Here is a 15452-nt window from a genome sequence, read left to right as displayed (position 1 = left end):
CAGTATTCATAAAAAAGCATGTAAAAAGTACCCGGATGACCTACTGCTTCTGACGAGATTCTAAAGTGTGTATTTAATGGATTCTTTACTAGGAGTCATGAATGGCAGTGAAGCCAAACAACTGATGCTGGTAGGTCACGTAACAGTGACAATATAACAAATATGGTAGATCTGGATTACATTCACACTGTATAGAACTTCTTTTTTTTTAGGTTGGGTATGTTGGAATTGAAGCGGCAGACCAATCAGTGTGTGACATCAAAGTATCGCATGAGCGATATGAAAACATACAGAGCCATCTGCTCTTTAATGTGGCATAACCTGCTTTCTATCATATCTCCCAGGCAGTGCTGGGTAGATAGCTTACAATTCGTAGTCTGTTACTGATTACAAATTACATTATTAGTTTGTAACGTAATTCATTACATTACACATTTAAAGTAAGATTATCTGACTTTTGAGTCTCGACCTAACTCGTTTATCACATTGAATTGAATAGGATTATATTGTACCATGATATTAGCCTAGAAATCTAGACGCACCCTAGCGGCAGAAAATGTATTTTGCCGCGAGTGTAGTCTAGCAACTCTCAGTAGACCTCAGAGCTGGAAAAACCAAACTCTGGTCAGACCAATCACATCGTGTATAGAGTCGGTGGGCGGGCTTAACATAATGACGGAGCGGAGTTGCGGAGGTTCTGCGTGCTACAGGTAAACAAAGAAGCTGACGATCAGCGTCTTTCAAATCAGTTTTGGCCGCTACTCTGGAAGACTTGGAGTTAAGCTTTTCTTTGAGGAAAGAACAAAGAACGGCACTGAAGTCATTCGTAAGAAAGGAAGATGTATTCGGAGTTTATGCTGCCTTCACATGCTATCGGAAATGTTATAATTCCGACTTTGAAGTTCTGATTACGAGCTCATTGCATTCAATTTTCAAAATGTCAGGGTGTTCATGTGCAATTTTTACCTAGGAAACTCGTATTTACGATAATTCCGAGAGCACGTGAAGGCAGCATTAATCTATCAACTAACATTAGCTCCGCTTCGGTTGGTTGTGGCACTATCCAATTGCGTGCAGAGGGAATTTGACAGACAACCGTTTATCCCGCCCCTCGGATTGAGCCCTGTCAATGGTGAGTTCCCAGACCAAACATCTTGATGTGGGTCTGGCTTGTCAGGCTACCATGATATAAAATACAAAGAGAATAAAAATATATTCCATTCTTTGCAATCCACAATATGAAGTGCATTAAACATTACATTATGTCAGGGTTTTCTAGGGTTATCACAAGTATCCGATTCTAGAATTGGAATCGATTTTCGATTCTCAACCCTACATGTATATCAATAAAAAGTAACTAGTCTGATTACGAGCAGTGTTGGGGTAACACAGTACAAGTAACTTGAGTTATGTAATCAGATTACTTTTTCAAGTAAATAGTAACGTAACATTACTTTTAAAATGTACAACAAAATACCTGAGTTACTTTTTCAACTAAGTAACGCAAGTTACTTTATTTTCCCATTTATTGATGGACAGAGCTCTTGTCCCAGTGTTGAGAAAAATCGTAAGTGCAGAGGCGTTGTGTGTAAACATGAGGGTTGTTGTAGTTTTAGAATAAATGTAAGCATGCAATTACTAATCTTGCACAAAAAAGATTCCGTATTCCTCAAAATTAATAAAATCACTCAAGTGCAAAATCACAATAGAGTTCATGCATATAGCATTCATATCTGCCTTTGAATACTTTCCTAAAGTACTTTCTTAAAAATAAAAAAACTCTTAAGCACAAACCAATCTCTCCCACTAAACAGCAACTGGATACCATTCTGCTGACTATCGTATTTCCAAACATGAACCCTTCTGCAGCACATAAGCAGGGAGAGTCAGATTCTGGTGTACAGCTGCGATCATACAGTACATGAAATGTTCTGAAAGAGAAGCATATGCTGGTAGCAGATGTCAGATAGTCTGAAAGAATGCAGCATCCCTGTGGAAAGAGTTTTTGCTCGGATTGCTTGGGAGTCTTACTGGAGCCTGAGATGTTTCTCCTAAAATATATTCATATTGTAGAGCTATAAAATGAATGCGGATGTCATAGGTCTGTTTTTATTTGGTCTTTGGAAGAACCAAACAGTTGAAGAGAAATGCTCATGTTGAGATCTCTGACTTATGATTCGCAGAATTTTATATCTCGTCAAATCTTATTGAGATTTCTTCTGAAAGAGATTCATGTGAGATTACTTGAGTCCATTTTCGTCAGAAGGTGCATGTGAGAACTAAGGGACTTTTGCAAATATCTCCATTTACTTTCTAGTGTCTAGGTTCGGAAAAACATTGTGCAGTGCCGTTTTTACAGTCAAGAGGGCCTTTTTTTGTTTCTCTTTCTGCCCTTCTCTTTAAACCCAACTATGTTGGTTTCCAGTACATCTGACTCAGCAGTGCATTCCGGCTGTTCCATTCCATTTTCCATTCCAAATGCTGACGTTACAAAAGAGAAGTACAGAAACAAATGTTCTCTATTCTACGCCTACTCTTTTTCAGTTCATGAGTGTGATTGATTTGGCCACATCCCACAGAATTGGAATGGCAGGAAGAGGAATTGACTGCATCTGTTAATTTATTCAGTTTAACTCAAATTTCTATGTGGCATATTTTGAACATGTTTCTGTAAATACGTGTGTTCATCAATTAAGAAATTATTTCAAATATATCAGCTCTGCAGAAAACAGTGATGTCCCCATCCAGCACAGTTCAGTTCTCATCCAATAGTGTCAGTCAAATCCATAATAGGGCTGAATTTGCTGTCCAAATTTAGAAATCGTAAAGGCATTCTCAACTCATTTCTGAATGGCACACAGCCCTGTCTAAAACATGACTGTGTCTGTATTTACATTATCTCACTCCTTTAGTTTGCATTGATGGACTGCATTTGTCAGTGTTTTGCATGCGCTCTTCCGATTTAAGCCTTATCCCTCGTTCACAGATCTGATGTGGGAACTAGAACAAGGATGTGTTTTCTTCATTCACAGCTGGTCTAGACTTTATCCTGCTCTTTATATTTGTTGTCTACTGCACTGATCTTCGGATGGGCTTCAAGACAGAACAGTTGACAATTAGATATTAGGCCTGGGGCCGGTTGCATAAACCATTAAGACTAGTCTTAAAAGTTAGACATACATTTTTTTCTTTAAGACTGTTCATAACTTTTTTAAATCAGTTACATCAAAACATAGACTGGCCTAATTTGATACGAAAAGTAAGACTGAATGTCACTTTCCTAACTGCTAGTGGCTCATACTAGATCTTAAGACACTGTCTTAACATAATGGCTTAGTTTATGCAACTGGCCCCAGGTTTCACAGACAGGGCTTAGATTAAGCCAGGATTAGGCTTTAGATCAATTAGGACATTTCAGTAGGTTTTATAAAAATGCCTAAGGAAAAAAAATTACTGATGTGTATCAAGAGACAAAACAATATTGTTGGCACTGACATATTTTAAGATATGCCTTTACATGCACATGACCTTTATTACATCCCATTCTTAATCCGTAGGGTTTAATATGGAGTTGGCCCACTCTTTGCAGCTATAACAGCTTCTGTGAAGGCTTTCCACAAGGTTTAAGAGTGTCTTTATGGGGATTTTTGCCATTCTTCTAGAAGCACATTTGTGAGGTCAGACACTGATGTTGGACGAGAAGGCCTGGCTCACAATTTCCACTCTTATTCATCCCAAAGGTGTTCTGTAGGGTTGAGGTCAGGACTCTGTGCAGGCCAGTCAAGTTCTTCCACACCAAACTCGCTCATCGATGTCTTTATGGACCTTGCTTTGTGCACTGGTGCGCAGTCATGTTGGAAAAGGAAGGGGCCATCCCCAAACTGTGCCCACAAAGTTGGAAGCATGAAATTGTCCAAAATGTTTTGGTATGCTGAAGCATTAAGAGTTCCTTTCACCTAAACTAATGGGCCAAACCCAACCCCTGAAAAACAACCCCACACCATAATCCCCCCTAAACAAAACTTTACAATGCAGTCAGGCAAGTACCGTTCTCCTGGCAACCTCCAAACCCAGACTCGTCCATCGGATTGCCAGTCAGAGAAGCGTGATTCGTCACTCCAGAGAACACGTCTCCACTGCTCTAGAATCCAGTGCCGGTGTGCTTTACACCACTGCATCCAACGCTTTGCATTGCACTTGGTGATGTAAGACTTAGATGCAGCTGCTCGGCCATTGAAACCCATTCCATGAAGCTCTCTACGCACTGCTCTTGAGCTAATCTAAAGGCCACACGAAGTTTGGAGGTCTGTAGCTATTGACTCTGCAGAAAGTTGGCGACTTCTGCGCACTGTGCGCCTCAGCATGCGCTGACCCCGCTCTGTGATTTTAAGTGGCCTACCACTTCTTGGCTGAGTTGCTGTTGTTCCCAATTGCTTCCACATTGTTATAATACCACTAACAGTTGATTGTAGAATATGAAGACATTTCACAAATGGACTCATTGCACAGGTGGTAATCACGCTCCTGAGAGCGACCCATTCTTTCACAGATGTTTGTAGAAGCGTCTGCATGCCTATGTGCTTGATTTTATATACCTGTGGCCATAGAAGGGATTGGAACACCTGAATTCAATGATTTGGAGGGATGTCCCAAAACTTTTGGCAATATAGTATATCTATTGCACATAACTTGTCTGCACACTCGTCTTGCAGAACTCTCCCTCATCAAAGCATTCATCTTTATTCAGTTATATGTCTTTTCACATCATGCTTAAAATCATAACATCAGTTTTCTCTTTGAAGCCATTCTCTAGATACCTGCATCAAAGTTCTCTTTGAGTCGTGTGTTGTATTTTGATAGTATTGTAAGTAACTGGTTCTGCAAAGACATGTTGGTCCTGAGAACATGTCAGTTTCTATGTGCTGTATAAAACACAAAGAGAGATTGGTATGTACTGCTATTGTTTCCCAGCATTCTGGTTCTATTTTGGTAATCAATCCGACACTCATTTCAGCCAGAGAAAGCTTTTATTGCTCAGAGGATGCTTCTGAAGTTTACTTAATAAATAGACATAAATGAGTCTATTGTTGACAGTATGAGTATGAAACTGCTCAGATCATTTGGATTTGGAGGAATTTGAGGATAAATATTTGAGTTCATATTGACTTTTGATTGCAGACTTTGGTTTGTCCTGAAAGTTTGAGTTAGAATAGTTTGGAAGAGTGCGATTATAAACACAGCGAGGCAGTGAAAGCTGAATAGTGAGTAGATAAGTTGCACTGTTTGGTGTGGTGATGATTAATGTCCCTGACAACCTCTGGAGTCTCATTTAACTACTTGTTAGCAACCGCCTTTTTCAAGAATTTAAAAAATCATAAGGGCGTATTACTGATGTTGTAATGTTGTAGAATAAAACATGAAAATAGCTTGAGCTCGTGTTAACCACAGACCTTTCTTTTAGGCCTTTAACTAAAAACCCAATTATAAAAAACATTGACCACAGGGCGATGGAAAAGCCAAAATTCTAACTCGTTTCTAGGTTTTGGCCTACAAAAATATATCATCCCTTGCAGGGCTCTATTCAAGTGACGCTTCAGTTTTAATATTGTGAAAGAGTGCGAGTCTGTGGGGTAAAATGTAAGTAGCTAAAAAAACGACATGGTAAAATTGACGTCATCGTTACTGAGGACTTACAATCGCTGAGGACTGAGGAAGCCTCCGGACGGAGCTGATGAACAGTTATGGTTATAGCGTTTGTTTCCGACTTGCGCTGTAAGCAGTAGACCAGTCACAACAGACTGGGCCATCTGACCAATCAGAGCAGAGTAACTCGCGGAAAGGAGGGATTTAGAGAGACTGTCGAGTCGTTTGAGAATCATTGAACAATGTGATGTGCAATGTATTATGAGAATATATATATATATATATATATATATATATATATATATATATATATATATATATATATATATATATATATATATATATATATATATATATATATATATATATATATATATATATATATATATAATATATAACATAAAATGGCATTTAAGAAAAAAATATTATTTTTATATAAATGTATATACAGTATAAACATGCAAATATTTCTTAAATATATACATGAATGTGTGTGTATATATAAATAATAATTAACAGAGTACACACACATATATTATGTAAACACAAACTTTTATTTTGGATGCGATTAATCGCGATTTATCTTTTGACAGCCCTAATATATATATGTATATATATAATTTCTTTTACCTTTGATGCATGTAAACCTGTTGTAGGAGACTTTAAAATAACATAATAGGGGCACTTTAAGGTATGTGAATTATGTAATTCATACACATAACTGAATGTGGTGAGACATTAATAGAGCCATTTTCGGCATATGATTAAGAGTGAATGTGTGCATATTTTAAAATAAATATATGCGCACACGTCCAGAAAAATTGGTTGCAGCCTTGACTCAGTACTCAGCTAAGAATAGTATGTGATGTCTGCTAAGACAAGCAACACTATTGCTATTGCTGGTGTGCTATTTTCACATGGCTGATGGTAAAATAGAAGAAACAAATCCCATAGACTTACATTGTATATTATATAACAGACTGTTTTTACTTGGGCCATTAGGCAGCCACCTAGCAACCACACAGTAATGCACTAAAACACTTAAAGCACCTTAGCAACCACCCACAGAACACTAGCATCATGGCGGTCAGTTGCACAGGCAGATATCAATCATATTTCCCCATTTAATGTACAATTCTAGTATGCCTTCTTGTAGTTCATCAGTAAACAAGAAATATACATATGCAAAAATTTTCATATATCATGTAATGTAAGGCTGAATATGCTAGATTGAATGCAATTCAGCTTACATATTGTGTCAGATTGCAGAGCTTATAGCTGCAGATCATCTACTGGGCACTGTGTGATATGTGGAGAGCCAGAGCGCTTTTTCCTGTTACAATTCTAAGAATTTCTACCAATTGCTGAGCTGAGCTGTATCCTGTTCCTGTGCTACTTCTGACATTACAGATGTGTCCTGTCCACACTAACACTTACAGACACTAACAAAAAGTACACTGTACACTGTTAGACCTTGACCTTTGAAATACAATGTTTTAAAACTAATTAATAATAGTTTTGTTAGCTCTTTCTGTGTCATTTTCAGTTCTTTGGGTTAATAGTGCTAAGGCAGCACGTAGCAGCATGTATATGTGGCTCTCCTCTATTTAAAGGGTGTTTAATTATAGGACTCCAGGAAAGAACCAGATGGATTGAAAATGAGCTGGAACAATATGAACTTGAGATCATCGGACTTTATCATCCAGACAGGCTGGTGGTCTTATCAGCTCATTTTATGAAATGCCGGGTGGGCCCTTATCCTGACCGACATTCCTGTTGTATTTCTGTGAGTAGAACAATCTTAAAGATCTTGAGTTTGGATTTGTGAGGTCAAGAAGCTGGAGACCTAAGGGAGAACAGAAGTCATATGGGCACAGAGGCAGCGTGGGAATCTGTTCTTTGTGGTCAAACTGCAAAAGCTTGATACCATAGTAGGACATTTTCTGAGTAAACTTGGCAGTATTCTTGTTAATGTGCAGCAAAACATCTTCGGGTCATTCTACAAAAAGTGCTAAACAATTCTGAGCAATTCCATATTTCTTAAAATAAAATGAGACAGGCAACCTACCATACTTTTATACATTTAAAGTCTCTTTTAGAAGCATATAAGAGGCTGTGTTATATGTAAAGTGAAAATTATTATAAAAATATTGACAGAAATGTATTTGATTACTTCATTAAGATAAAGCTGTTGGATTTTTTTAAATAAAATATATTTATTTAAATAATAAACCTATTAATGTTAACAAATGTAGTTATATAAAACTGTTCTGCAGCCATAATATATCATTTAAATCACCTTTTGTTGGCTAAAATAACAAATTAATACTGAAAGTATGCACATCATCTTGAATTATTATAAATGATAATATATATTATACAGTAATTTGAAACATCATCCTATGATTAAACCCTTAAATGCATTCCTCGGGTCTTTAGTGACCCGGGACGTCATTCACTATCCTCCTCCTCATTAATTTTTTTAAGTAAAAAATCAACCTTCTTAGTATTCCTCAATCAATTAGTTATAAACAATATAATACAATAATACGAATAATAAGAAAAAAATACAATTGTAAAAGAATGCCTGTTTTCCCTTTTTTATAATTTTTTATTATAGGGTCGCTATCGTACGATGACGCATTGCTGCCACATACATATTATTTTTTCACTCAATTATGTCGTAATAACGAGATGTTATGTCGTTAAAACAACATATTTTCTCGTAATAACGAGATGTTATGTTGTTAAAACAACATTTTTCTCTTAGAGAATTTATTTAGCCCATGCCTTTGTCACACTTGTTTGAAAAGCAGAAGCAAGCTCAGCGTAAAATAGACTCATCCGCTGCCTGTATCAGTGGCAGTGCCCATAGCACGAAATTGTTGTAATTTATTGATGTTGCCCAGGGGTCTCCACACTCGGTCCTGGAGGGCCGCTGTCCTGCAGAGTTTAGCTCCAACCTCAAATAAACACACCCGAACTAGCTAATCAGTGTCTTACAAGGCCCTAGTTAGACACTGATTAGCTGGTTCAGGTGTGTTTAATTGGGGTTGGAGCTAAACTCTGCAGGACAGCGGCCCTCCAGGACCGAGTGTGGAGACCCCTGAGCCTATAGTTCTTAACAGCCATGGATCACTCATGATTAGCCTCAGTGGCGTAACTTTTACCTAGTAATGACGGACCCCGGTGCAGCCACAAATATCATAACTATCTATAAGACGTATATTCAAGAAATGTATTAAAAACAGAAAGACACTATAGTTTCAGCCTTACTCAAAGGCCACGGAAACATGGCCAGTGGGTTCATTACGCACGTCAATTCATTCCCGGCGTTCTTGGTTTGCTTCTTATTTATTAAATATACAGGCAATTAGTTGAAACCTTGATCAAATTTAAAATACAATTTATAGAAAACGAAATTCACTTTAAAGAAATACTTTCTACAAAACAAAACTCAATAAAAATCATGTCTGACCCCACTTCATGTCTCCAGACATATTGCGCGTCTTATCTTACTCATGCAGACGAAAGCGCCCGCCCATTTTTTCCTTTATGACAGCTGAAACAACTTGCACGTTTTTTTTACCACTTCGTTATTTTGACTTGGAATTTCGTTTGTTGGAAATATGAACTGAATTTAGAAATGCTTTTGAAATTAAAAAATTTGCGTTCAATAAACAAAATACATTTTTTAAAATGAAGACATTCATAGGCTACATCAATAAATTACAACAATTTTGTGCTATGGGCACTGCCACTGATACAGGCAGCGGATGAGTGACAAAGGCATGGGCTATATAAATTCTCTTATGTGGATACAGACATATATACCAGTGTTTCCCCTAGGTTTACAGCTTTGGGGGGGGGGGGGGGGGGGGGGGGGGGGGGGGGGGCTCCCGAAACTACTAGTGTCGCGGAGCGGGAGTGTTATGGATACTCGGTGTTGCCATAGACAATAAATAAATTAATTTGGTAAATAAATATAAACAACATTTTTTTATACATCACACAACTATTGACAACACAACAGAGGTTGGTAAAATAGGCTTAGTATTGTTTTTGAGCCATATTAGCATAATAAATAAGGTTATGACTCTAAAAACTAATATCCTAACTCATATATTTTTTTTATATTGTTAAAGACCGTCAGTAATAAAATAAGAACAAATAATCAAATTATGAGCAAAAGCACAAATAAATACAGCAGAACAAACATATACAAATGAAATAAACAGTTATTTTCATGTAGGTCTAAACTAGATTGTCAGGTACAAAAATAGTAATCAAATGTAAAATATCACTGCATAGTCTGCATAAAATTATATGTCACTGCATAAAAATACAGATTAATCCTTATTAAAAGTTATTCAGTCAAGAGCAGTGAGTGATTTTTTTTTTGTCTTTTGTTATCTCAATATTTATATAGCCAATGACGATATTTTCCGGCTTTCCGTGTGTTCACTGTTATACGGTAGGGGGCGCTGTAGCGCATTTCCTGCACGAGAACAAAATCTCCTGATCAAAACACTGCCGAAGAAGCAACGTGCGATATCATAAGCAGATGCAAATGCAAAATAACGCGATCATCACCATTAAACAGCATATACATCACAACTGCCCAATGTTATTGAATGAACTGTCAACCCAGGACGAGTTATAGGACTGAAGCTTTGGGGTGTTGATGGACTCGATCTACAACATCTGTGTTTTGTTCATCGTTCAACGTTAGTCTTTTACAAAAACGTGATTTTTTTCAGCTTTATGCTCAAAATGTTGCTTTTTCATGAAACTTGCAACAGTCAAGTGTTTATTAAAAAAATAATATATGAAGCTGGAATAAAACAGTGGGTCTGTTCTTTCTTTGATATATTGCATGTTTAGATATTCTGTGGACCATTAAAACTTACAAACTTGACCATAAATGCTGGCGGTGACTGGCAAATTTCATGTTTACGGTGATTTAAAAGACCTAACTGACTATGTTTACGATGATACTCAACAAGACAGGCATTTTGATATAATTTTGTGTGAATATTCGCGCGATGTGAGACGCGTGGCCGTGCGCGTGTGTGTGTGTGTGTGTGTGTGTTGTGTTGCTGCCCTTCGCGAGTATCAAACTGAGAGACACTTTCTCGTCTATGAGCGCTTGGCTTGAATGTTTAAATTGGCAAGGCTTAAAAATGCGCAAATGATCAGTTTCCGTGAAGATGCAGCTCTGGGAGTGTCTTTCACGCTGGCACTGAACCATCGGGCAATTCTTATTGTCGACCGTAATGACAAATATTTTATACCACTCATTCAGGGGGGGCGGGGGGTCGTTTTGGGAGGGCGGGGCGCCCCCCTTGAACAATGGTAGGGGAAACACTGTATACACACACATCACAATACAACACATGCCCTTAATAGGAGAAAATATGTCGTTTTAACAAGAAAAATATGTCATTTTAACGACATAAAATCTCGTTATAACGAGAAAAGATGTCGTTAAAACGACATAAGATCTCGATATTACGACATAATTGAGTGGAAAAAATAATATGTACGTGGCAGCAATGCGTCACCGTACTATCGACCCGAGGTGTGTAACAGTGTAAGTAAAGTATCTTTTTTCTGCACAACAATAATTGAATCTTTGAGGACTGAATAAGTGCAATTGACCTTTATTCCACAAGGCGGCAATGTCTGATACACAACTATGAAGTGGCGTTTCACTCACAGTTACCACAGACAGAAAACAAAAGAATAGTATAATCTGCAAAACTTAAAATGTTTCAGCGATTTACTGCAGAGCAAGTACAGAACGCAATCAGATATTACTGTTACTGTCACTTGATGGTGGATCTGGTGAAGAAGCTGTCAGCGATCAAAATATTGATTTTGAAGTTGTTGAAAATGATAGTTCTGAGAAAATGTTTGAGATTGTGAATATGGGTCAGATGCTGAATGTACTGGGAAATGAGCTCTGATGAGGACAGTGATGATGGTATGAAACATCTGCTCAAACTGAACCCTTCCAAGCTCCAAAAGGTAACAAAATATGTTTTATTTTATTCTTCTGTAATTGTTTCTCTAATATCAGGAGAGTTTTATATTATCGCGATATAGATCCGGGTCGCTAAAGACCCAACTATGTAATAATGATTGGCAAAACAATTATGAATTTTAGGGATAATATCTGCTAAAAGTATTATCTTAAAGGTCCCATGGCATGGCATTTTTCTATTATTTTATAATGTTTCCTGAGGTGTACTTATATTGTTAGTATGATTTTTACATTCAAAAATTTCATAATTTAGAAATAAAAGGCATTTTTTCTATACTGTTATTACCCCTCTGGCTGAATGCTCTGTTTGAAGGGGCGTGTCTGCTGTGAGACTTCAGTGAATACGCCCACTGTTGTGATTGGCTGACATCTTTGCATTTGAAATGAGTGTTAGATTATGTTGCGGAGGGGGCGTGGTTTAGCGAGGCACTGCACGTAATGACTGCATGCATGAGAGAGAGAGAGAGAGAGAGAGAGAGAGGGGCTGACTGCGCACTCGTGAACCACGGAGAGCTGGAAGAAGTTTTATTGTACTGAGTTGTTGAGAGCGCTGTGCTGTTAGCGCAAGCTTATTTGTAGCTGAGAGTTATGAATAAACAGTCCCATTCACGTTGACTCTGTCTTCCACCTTATTCTACGAACTTTGTAACACGTGATGTACCATCACAGCTGTCGAGATGAACGAATCGTCAAAGTGTGGATTATAGCATTATTTTATGATCTATTCCTATCACATGAAAGGCTGCAGTGATGAGCATTGAGTACACAGACTGTCTGTTGATCGCGTGAATGCAGTGATCTTGCTTTCACCACAATTAACAGCAAACACAACATCGACAGGAATACAGTAAGAGCTTTGTGCAGCATAACAGCGTCATTCATTATTACGGCAGTTTGGGCAAGTGTGCAGATACACTTGCGACGTGTGATTGACAGATGGATTGCCATTTGCCTCCGGTAACCTGGACTAACCACAACACAAACAGACCGCGACCAAAGACAAAACATAATATGAAGTTAAGTCCAATAAACATATATGGATTAATTTATCTGTTGTCTGTGTGTGTTTATAAAGGGGATTTGGAAAAAGATGCGATAATGGTGTGAATATGTGTGTGTTATGTATGCTACTGAAGCGTTAACCTGACCCTCGTGTGCACCCAATGGTAGGAAACAATAAACCAGGTGGATAATGGATAAAACATGCGTGTAAAATGTAGTGCTGCCGTGATCGTGACAGAGCCCTCTGTCACACGAACATTATAAAGAGTGTTCTCTGATCGCTCTCTGTAGTTTAAACACTTAAATAAGGGATTTGTTTCATGCTACTAACAGAAACGATCGTTTTAGTCACTGGCTTGATTCACTGATGCATTACGCTTAGGGCATCAAGACGGCGATCATTAAACGATCTAGAAAGAAAGTCCTTTAAAAGGTTTAAAAGATGGTGGTAACACTTTATATTACAGTGTTCTAGTTACATATGTTGTACTAATAACAGTAAAGTATGGATAATTACATGCAACTAACCCTAAACCAAACCCAATTCCTAACGCTATGGTAAATACATGTTGTTAATTAATATTACTCAGGACTTAAATGCATAATTACAATATAACAAGGACACCTTAACAAACGGTTTGTCAGATAATTTTTCAGGTGTTTTGTCAAAGTTTAAAATCACCCCATTATTCTAAATGTTTTGGTGAACATCGTTCTTGTTCAAATTCATGCTCTTCTCCAAGTAAATATAAATTTTTTTCTTACATTTTTGGATATCATGTTTTGATCGTAAACATTTTGAAAGACAGCACATCTAGATGGCATATGCTTATTACTAGTTCATCTACAGAACTGTGAAAAGCAGTGTCACTTCTAACACATTACTGTCCACTGTTCCTTTTAAAAATTAAACAGTATTAAGAGTGTTGGTCTGTACATTGTACCTGTCTGGGACACTCTGTCCGTCTCATTAAAGGTGCTTCACGCAACAGTGTCATGTTCCTCTACTGATCTCTGCGTCAATCATTTACTGTCCAAAGGCCGGAGGCTGTAACAACGAGAGCGTACGCAGCATGTTCTATCCTCTGATCTTTATCACACATTGAAATGATAGCCAGCTATGAGGATCTGATAAGCATTTGCTTCTTGTGCTCATTCCCAAGGAAAAGGTGAGATGTCACATTCACACGTGGCTTTTTGTGGCACGCAGTTGAGCCTTTTGGCTACCAAAGAGCCCCTGCGTGATTGTTTTATCGAACACACAACATTAAAAATAACAAAAAAAATCTGATTTAGAATTTGACATTAGCATGTTGCTAAGCTATAATAAGCATAAATTACTTAGCATACAAAACATTTTGGTAAATAATACTTTTGTAGTTAATTATATTATTCCAAAACCAAATGAAAAACGTTTATACTCAACATTACATTGTACTTCATCATTTTAGATGGATGTTTTTCCCCAAGCTTGTCACTAAGCATTCTGGGATCATTTTCTTCACAAAACAAATGTGGCCAAAATAAAGTACCTTTGAAAGCAAAAAATGTTTTTGGTGTGAAAATGCTGCATGTGATTTGGAATAGTCGATGTGTTTATTTCATACATAAGTGATTCATTGGGGGATGGTCAAACATTCATTGACCTCATTTACATTATTACAAACAACAGATGCTACATTATGAAAGAAGTGGGGGGATGCTGAACTTTCTTTGTTTTTTTAGGTTGAGCCATGGAGGACGCTGATCCTGAGCTTATTAGTGGTGTTTCTAAGGTTGCTAAAGTTGTAAGCTGCTCAAATTACTAATAATCTTTTAACTCCAACATAAAATGTCATGTAGCGTCTTGAAATTAATAAACAAGAAAACAAATATAATACAAAAACAATACAAGAAAAAAAACGATAGGACATCCAAATTTACACACAGTATACTAACGTAAAACATATAGCACATTTTTGCTGCATGATTGTTTATGTATATCATCACACTATATTAAATTATATTAACGCACAGCTCAATCTGCGAAATATGGAATCTTGTTTCCGCCATGGAATAAAAAGCAAAAAAATACATTTTTATCTTACAATTCTTACAAGATTATTTCTCTCAATTCTGATAAATAAATTCTGAATTGTGAGCTATAAACTCACAATTATAAGAGATAAAAAGTCACAATGGGGCAAACAAGCTTCCATAGCTACATGAGACTGTAAGGCATACATATATTAAGATATTATAAAAAAATAATTTATTTATTTATATTTTATATTTAAATCATGATTTTCTGTAAAGCTGCTTTGAAATAATGTGTGAAAAGCAATATACATATTAAAATGTACTTAATCTAGGATCAGCATTAAAATCTGCAGCTAAAGGAATTAAGCATATATTAATTAATCAGAAAACCTTGCAAAGAGCCGTGTTGAGTTCCAGACCCACCAAGGAGAGGCGCACAATATGTTTCTAACAGAATAATTCTGAAACAAAGGCGCTAAGTGTCGCTAATTCTGCCAGAATCCATAGGGGACATCAGTGACCTCATTTCCTGTTGGAGTAATCATGAATAGTGTATTGTTGATAATGACATTGTTGTGGCTAAGAAAATTAAGGACATCAGCCTTCATTTAGCCCAATAACGTCACAATGTGTTCCTGTTTATGTCTATTTCATGAAGATATACATCTAAACATCTGGCCTTCATAATTTGTAGTCCTGTTTATGAAGTTGTTTGTCTTTAGGATTACAGAGATTATTAAAA

Source organism: Gobio gobio (assembly GCF_949357685.1).
Source record: "Gobio gobio genome assembly, chromosome: 9".
Classification (NCBI taxonomy): Eukaryota; Metazoa; Chordata; class Actinopteri; order Cypriniformes; family Gobionidae; genus Gobio; species Gobio gobio.
The sequence above is the reverse complement of the archived record's forward strand: the minus strand, read 5'-3'. Positions refer to the sequence as shown.